The sequence below is a fragment of the Manis pentadactyla genome, chromosome 12 (genome assembly GCF_030020395.1).
Source record: "Manis pentadactyla isolate mManPen7 chromosome 12, mManPen7.hap1, whole genome shotgun sequence".
Taxonomy (NCBI): domain Eukaryota; kingdom Metazoa; phylum Chordata; class Mammalia; order Pholidota; family Manidae; genus Manis; species Manis pentadactyla.
Window position 1 is genome coordinate 106972632 of NC_080030.1, and position 7663 is coordinate 106980294.

Consider the following 7663-nt stretch of genomic DNA (forward strand, 5'->3'; position numbering starts at 1 on the left):
TGCCCATTTTTAAACTGGGTTGTCTTTATTGTTAAGTTTCAGAGGTTTTTAAAATATATATTTTTTAGATATAAGTCCCTAATCAGATAGATAATTTGCCAATATTTTCTCCCCTTCTGCAAGCTGTCTTTTCACCTTTTTGATGGTTTTCATATAAACAGTAAGTCTTTTATTTTGATGAAGTCTAATTTATCCATTTTTGCTTCTATGGCTTTTGCCTCTGGTGTCCTGGGTCAACTGTACCTGTAACATACTTGAGTAAATGGTATGATGAAGGGATTAGCTTGAAAAGAAACGCCAATTAACTCAGCACTTGTCCACACCATTATTATCGACATTCATGTTGTGCCCATTCTCCAAATGCAAAACATTGAGATGTCAGGAAAACATAAATCAATATAACCTATGAGCAACTGATATAAACAAAGTATGTATATGTACCTAATTTGATAAATTGATCATTTGGCAAGTTGTTGTCTTGGCCTAAGTCTTTTCTAATACTGCAGCCTTTGTAATCATAGCTCCAATAATATTAGGGAACGAGACAGAAGTAGCATCAGGTATCAGAGATTTTCAATAACATTTATTATTATTATTATTATTGTATTAATAATACAATATTATTGTTTTAATAATACAATAATTATTGTTATTTTGCTTGATGATTAAAGAGAATTTCAACGTTTCTAGAAGAAACAGTTGAGCTAAGAGTTTAAGCTTAAAGGAAATTTAAGCTTATCCCTTTGGCTCTGTATGGAATACAAAACAAAACCTCCTTGTGTAAGAGAACTGCCACCAGGAAAGGATTGTACATTTTGAGGCTTAATGACTTGCCAGCATGAAGGAATAACTAACAAGGAAACTCTGACTACTGTAAAATCAACTTTGTGATTGTAATCAACTTTGGAATTAGTCTGCTGGCTAAATTGTACTGCCACCATCACAGGCAGGCAACTTAGACATGAGTTGAAAATAACACTTTTATTTTTATCATGCATTATTTTTACAAAAGCCTTTTACACTTTCCAAACAAAAATGGAGTTTCAAAATATGCCTGATTAATAGGTTGTACAAATATTTGATCGGATACCTGTAATCGTATCTAAAGAATAAACATTTTAATAAGTCAAGAAACATAACACTAAAATACATACTTTATAGATAAGTTACTTTCTTCTTAGTCTGAAGTCCATATGTCCTCTTCCACCTTTCATCTAATTAATTCTAAATCACTCGTTAAGCCTTGGCCCAGGCATCCCCTTTCCAAAAGTCTTCCCCTGCTCACAGGCATGCATGCATACAACACACACACACCTGTTATGCCATTGCTCCCTCAAAACTCTTGCAGCTCTCTTTTATGGGTTTGATGACTTCTCTGTGGCGTGTCCTATCACCATGCTACAAATGCTTGAAGGCAGCAACTGTCTTGATGGTTTTGGATCACCCAAGATCTGATATTTACAAGACAGTGTTGAATGAACTAATTAATGCCGTGCAGTGTCAGTCTACTGCTGTTTCCATGAAACTAAAAGACAAAAATAAATTGTTATGTTAATTGGAAGGAAAGAGGTAAAATCATCACTTTCAGATTATATAATTGTATTCTTGGAAAACCAAAGAGAAGCATCTGAAAAATTATTCTAAATAACAGAAGGATTGAATGAAGTAGTTGCATACAGAAGTAATGTTTTGAAATCATTGATCTTTCTATATACAAATAAGAATCTTGTAAAACTGCACTGTCCAACACAGTAGCCACTAGCCAGATGTAACTACTTAAATTATTAATTCAGTTATTAAAATTAAACACAATTTAAAATTTGGCTCATTACCGACATTAGCCATAATCCAAGTCCTCAGTCGTCACTTGAAATTTGGAGGGAAGTAGACAATCTGGAACTATTTCTCATAGACCATATGAAAAAAATAAAAACAATAAAAGCCAGGAAAATGGAAAAATATGTAATAGCAAAAGATTGGAAGCAACCAGCATGCCCTTTTATGATTAATTACATTATGGTATATCCACTCAGTGTAATACCGTTTAGCCATTGGGGAAGAAAATGTGTAGGTCTGTTATGTCCTGATGCGGACTGCAGAAGGAGAATGTGTGTAAGAAATAGGTGGTGAGCGGCCGCTTGTGTAGAATCTGTGTGGAGGCTTGTGCATGTAGACACTCTCTGGAAGGGAGACACACAAGAAACTGGTTTCCTCCAGGAGGAGACTGGTAGCTCTGGGACGGGGGAGAGAAGAGACTTTGTTTTCACTGAGGACTCTTTTCTACCTTTGAATTTTGCACAATATATATGAATTAACTACTTTCAAAATGAGATATTTTATAAAAACCAAAGCCTAAAATGTATAGAAATATTTCCTCACCCCTATCTCCAACCCCAGTTCCAAGTTAATTTAAACTGCTTACATAAAAGCTGCAGAAGGTCTAGGAGCAGTAATTTCAGGCTTCAGTACGGTAAATGCTCATCTAGAAAGTTAGAACTTGGCAACCTGTTTAACAAGTGTTTGTTTAGTAAGTAATGCAGACCTGGTATCAATGCACTTAGGAGGTCTTGTGCAGATGATATTTTATAATATTTTAAGAAGACTTTCTTTTAAAGGGAGTACTTTGAATTATAGCAAAAGTGAAGGGCTGAAGTAGTGGGTAGTTATTCCACAATATAAAAATAGAATTGGGCTGAATGATGTGAAGTGAGAATTCTAAATAGGATTTCATAGAGTGGAGCTCAGGGCTTCTGCAGCGCTGTCCGCGGTACTCCGCATAGAGGCCACTATACCCGGCAGCCACTGTCACAGAGCGGCTTCACCGTGGGGGCCTCCCCTGCCCACCCCACCTCTGCCTCACATTACAGTTCCTGATCTCACACCCAACACAGACCACATCTCCTTTGCCCACAGGAATGGCGCTGTCTAATTCCACCATTCGCTGTTTGGCAGCTCAGACGATTTAGATCTTTTAAAAGGCAGAGTGAATTTTTCTGGGTATCAAAATGATACTCTTGAAGCCTGAAGAAATTATTCTAGAACGAGTTTATCTGTCAAAGACTACCCTAGAAAACACCTGGATAGAAAAAATTCTGCTGTTAAACATAATGTAACATTTAACAATTTCTTTATACCAGCAGTTGTTTTAAAATTAAAGACAACTGAGTAAAACATGAAGTAAATCTAATTGTAATTAAATTTACTATCCAGTAATTGTATACACGCTTCATTGGTAAAAAACACAACGCCTCTGAGCCTCAATTTCTTCATCCATCAAATGGGTGTAATAATACATGCTCTACGAACACTGGCAATTACTGTGAGAACTGAAGTTGGGAAGGCAATCTGAAAGATGTCAAACAATCTTAAATTGCCCATTATCATTCCTTGTTAAGAAAGGGGCCACCAATTCCTTTTAAATATATCTGACTTGTTTAATTCTTTCTGTCTTCACCACCACGAAAGTTGCCAAGTGTCTAGCACTGAATCAGTGGTTTAACTTTCTGTCCAGCAAAATGAAAATTTTTAAACTATATGCAAAATGCCTTTCTTTAGCATTAAAAAAGTATTGGAAACAATTTTTAGAAATACCGCATTATCCTGGTGGGAAGACAAAGAGCATCCTTGCTAAGGGGAAGCGTCATGGACATGTATGACCTGTGCAGTCATGCGGGAATTCACATTTAGGAGGTTCGAAGTGTGGTTTGGTTTCATTTTTGGTTTAATGCCCCAATTTTGTCCTTTTGAAATCCTTCATAATTTTTGGACAAGGGGCCCTGCATGTTCGGTCTGTGTGCTGGAGCTTACGGAGGATGCGGTTGGCCCTGGCGGGGACACACGAGGACCCGAATGGAGCTCTGGCCCGGGTGCAGCTTGCAGTGCATCCAAGGGTCTGCAGACCCCCCTTTAGTGCTCTCCTGGCCTCTGAATATGCACGTTCTGCTTAATTGACTTAAGCAGACAGGGGAGACATTCTGACTTAACTGACACAACCTCACACTCCCCCCTTGGCCTGTGGTGTAAGAGCCATGGTGAAGCCAGCTAAGCAGAGGGCTCTGAAGCTGCCACTCGCACACACGCAGCCAAGATGGTAAATCAAAAACAATGTTGCATCAGAGAGGGGCTAGCTGCCATTGGTGCTGCTCTTAAAAACTTAAAGAATGCAGCATGGTGGATGGACACCGTGATATCTCCACTTAATGCACCAGTCCATCCCCTGCCAGAAACCAACAAAACCCACAAACGGGATCTGAAGGCTAACAGCGGACTGTTTAAACTTCAACAAGTAGCACTGATGGCTGGGGTTCCACACACTCTCTCTTTGCCAGGCTCCATTTAAATTTCATCAACTGTCCAAACAATCTCTCTTTTTCTTTTAAGGTCCACACTCCCATATGGAACCACCTTTGCATGTACATGTCAGTACAACAGTTGTGTGTCTCAGGTCATCCACAGTCTTAAGAGAACAGGTCTTTCATCTTGATGATCGCCAACGTGAGTGTGTCCGGTGTTGCCCCGTGACCAGCCCTGAGCCACAGAGTCCTGGAAGGAATACCACAGAAACGATGCTCTGCTCTCTCTTGGTGCCTCGTCTCAGGCACACGATGTCACCCCTTCCCACTACCCGCTGATATTAACTTTGATCTCCTGTCACCCGCTGTCTGCCAATGTGCTCCACTCTAACACCAACCCCCTCTTCGTATTTGATGACATTTTGTGCAGACACCAGAGAGAGTGCCAGTACTCATTCCTCACCAGACCTCCACCAGCAGCCTAGTGCCCATCAGCTGCCACTGACTGGGCCGCCAAATGGTCATCGTCTACTTCCATGATTCCCTCTCCCACTATGAGCTGACAGCCTACTGAAAGAGCCTTCCCTTCTGCCTTATTTGCCTGTAACTGTATGGATTCACAGACTCACTCAAGGGTTATAATCCTATACTTTTGTTATTTATTTTTACCCTCTGATGGTCCCCATTTTGGCCAGGGGACACCCAATCAAGCTGAGTCTTGTTTTTTTTTTCATGGCCTCATCCTTTTGTGAGCTTCTTTATTTTCTGGCAGAGGAGGATGTTTCTGTGCCTGCAGCCCAGTGGCAATGCTATTTAGAAACCAAGATCTGGGAAGGGAATCTTCGTGTCTAATGTTTTTGAGTTTGCTCGCACAATATTTCTGTTTTATCTAAGTTCCTCCCTTCTCCCCTATTCCTGTTTCTTTCACTCCGGAAGCTTTCTGGAAATGCCTAGCGTTCCTTGGCGGTTTGTTTCATATGATTGGGAGCTGCTGGGGTAGATTAGGGACTGGTAGGCTTGACTTCAGGGTTTAGGGTGATCTGGCCAGGTCAGGTCACTAAATCTGAGTAACAGTAGGTCTTTTTGTTTTTGTGACATGATCAGTTGCTCATCAGAAGAATCCTCTAGTCTCCCGCCTGGAAAATAGACACCTGCGCATCCGTGTCCTTGTTGCTGAGTTCAGCAAAGGGCTAGAATCCCGCACTCTATTAGGCTTCCACGTAATGCCCACATTCACCAGGGGGCCCTCACTCTCAGCTGCCTGGTGCCTCCCAGACTCAGCCTCTTTGAAGACAGGACCTCTAGCAGAGGAGGCCTGGAGGGTCTCAAATGCCCGCTTGAGGAGGCATGTGCCACCAAAGGGTGAGACAGAATGCATGTGGGGTCAGCCAGGTGTGGACTTCGGGTGTTAATGGAACACACTATGCAGTTGCTCTGAAGGTAAGCCCTTTTTAATAAATAAAACCTGTGGACAACAATAACTGCACATTATCAGTTGAAATGCATACTTTTTAACCTTCAAAGGAGCTGACGAGAATTTGTGTGGAGGACGTCTAGCACTCCCTGCTGCTCCGTACAGTATTACTTAAACTCAGAACATGTTTTCAGGAGTTACCGACATTTCTCATCAGTTGTTCTGGTCAGTGAGTGGCGTTTGCTTAAACTGAAGACAAATTATGTGGGACTTACTGCGTTTACTCACAGTCTTACGACAGGAGCCGAGGAAGCCAGCAACACAGAGGTTTTTAAGGACCTAAGAATACAGCATGGAGACTAGTTTGTGCCCAGAGCCTCCGCTCGCTCCACAGGGACGCACCCGCCACTCTGAATGCTCCGTGTGCCAACAGGAGCTTTTTGCTCATATGAGTACATTTGGATCCTTCATTTCACATCCACTTGCAGGTGTGACATTGAAGTCCTTGACACACTAATAAGCCCACTTTCTTATTTACATGGAATCAAACCTGTTTTTGCAGTCTAATTAGAAATTGCTCTGGACTAAGAAACAGCTTTTAAAAACACATTGTTTTGTCATTGTGACTTTTCCAGTGGTCTTTGGGAACTTAATATAATCCTATGAAGGAAAAGAATCAGGTAAAAGAATTGAACACTGCAGTAACAGTAAATTCTGTATACCTCTGCCAGGTAAGCTTGGTGAGGTTCTGTGGAATTAAAATGAAGCTTTAAGGAGCAGTTTGTAAATTTCTCTAAGATATTTTTTTCTAGCTTTAATTCAAGCTTTCTCTTAGGTTTAGCCAAGGTTTTTTAAAGATTTATTCAAAACTGCCCTTTGTGAAAGTTGCCTTTGGTTGAAAATTGTACACATACTCCCCCAACACTGCTGGATGTGTACTTTTCCGTGAAAAACCTGCATGGTTCTCAGAAACACAAGAGGCATATCTCTATAAGTAAGTCTGTATAATTATCAATTAGCTAATATTAGATATGAGATAATTGTTTCAATTATGTAGATAATTCCATTTGCTATTATTTGAAGAGAAAAGTATTTAGGTGGCTTGAAAAAGAATTGTAAGAGCCATCATAGTGTTTATTACAGATAAAATGACTCTGAAGCTAAATTACTTTAACAGTCTTGACATAAAAGCAAAGGCAAAAACATACCATTATCATTTCTCTCTAATGCCATTTTCTATTCTCACAGAAAAAGAAAGTAAAAACAAGTGCACTTCAAATAAAGCACACTGGTTGGCTAAAATCTGACCCTTTTTTAGACTATCAGGAAATCTCGTCCTTTTGAGAATCGAGAGACTCTTGCTGTGACCGGGAAGGGTGATGGGCTCCCACGGCAAGCGCAAAGGTCTGCCTCCCAGAACCACGCGGAGTCGCGCCTTCCGGGCCCTCCCGTCGGGGCCCTAGACCGCTGGTGAGATTCTCATGTATGGCGGCGTCTGCTTTCTGCCCGTCAGTAAGGTAGCCCCCCTGCCAGAGGCCATCCTGGGAGAGGCCACTCGGGCGGCGAGGCCGTGCCCCCAGCCCAGCGCGCAGTCAGGAGCTCCACGTGATGGCTTGCGCCAGGCTCCGCTGCGTTCACAGCTTTGGCTTCTAATGCTGCACAAGACACTTCTCAAGGCCAAGGACTAGACATGTCATGCATCCTGAGACTCGTGAGAAGCTGCAGCCAATTTCTGGCCCTGCATGCAGATGAAACCACTGCAATGCAGCCTCCCGTGGGGCTTCCGCAGAGGGTGACCCACAGGACTTCTGAAAAGACTGACAGTGGTTGAGGGATGGGGTTCTCGTACTTCCCCGCCCCACCCCCAATCAGGTGACTCTGAAATCTGATTTCCTTCGCTCTAATAAGCAGAACAAGGAAAGATTCGGTGATCTCTAGGGAGACAGGCAGAGCAGAG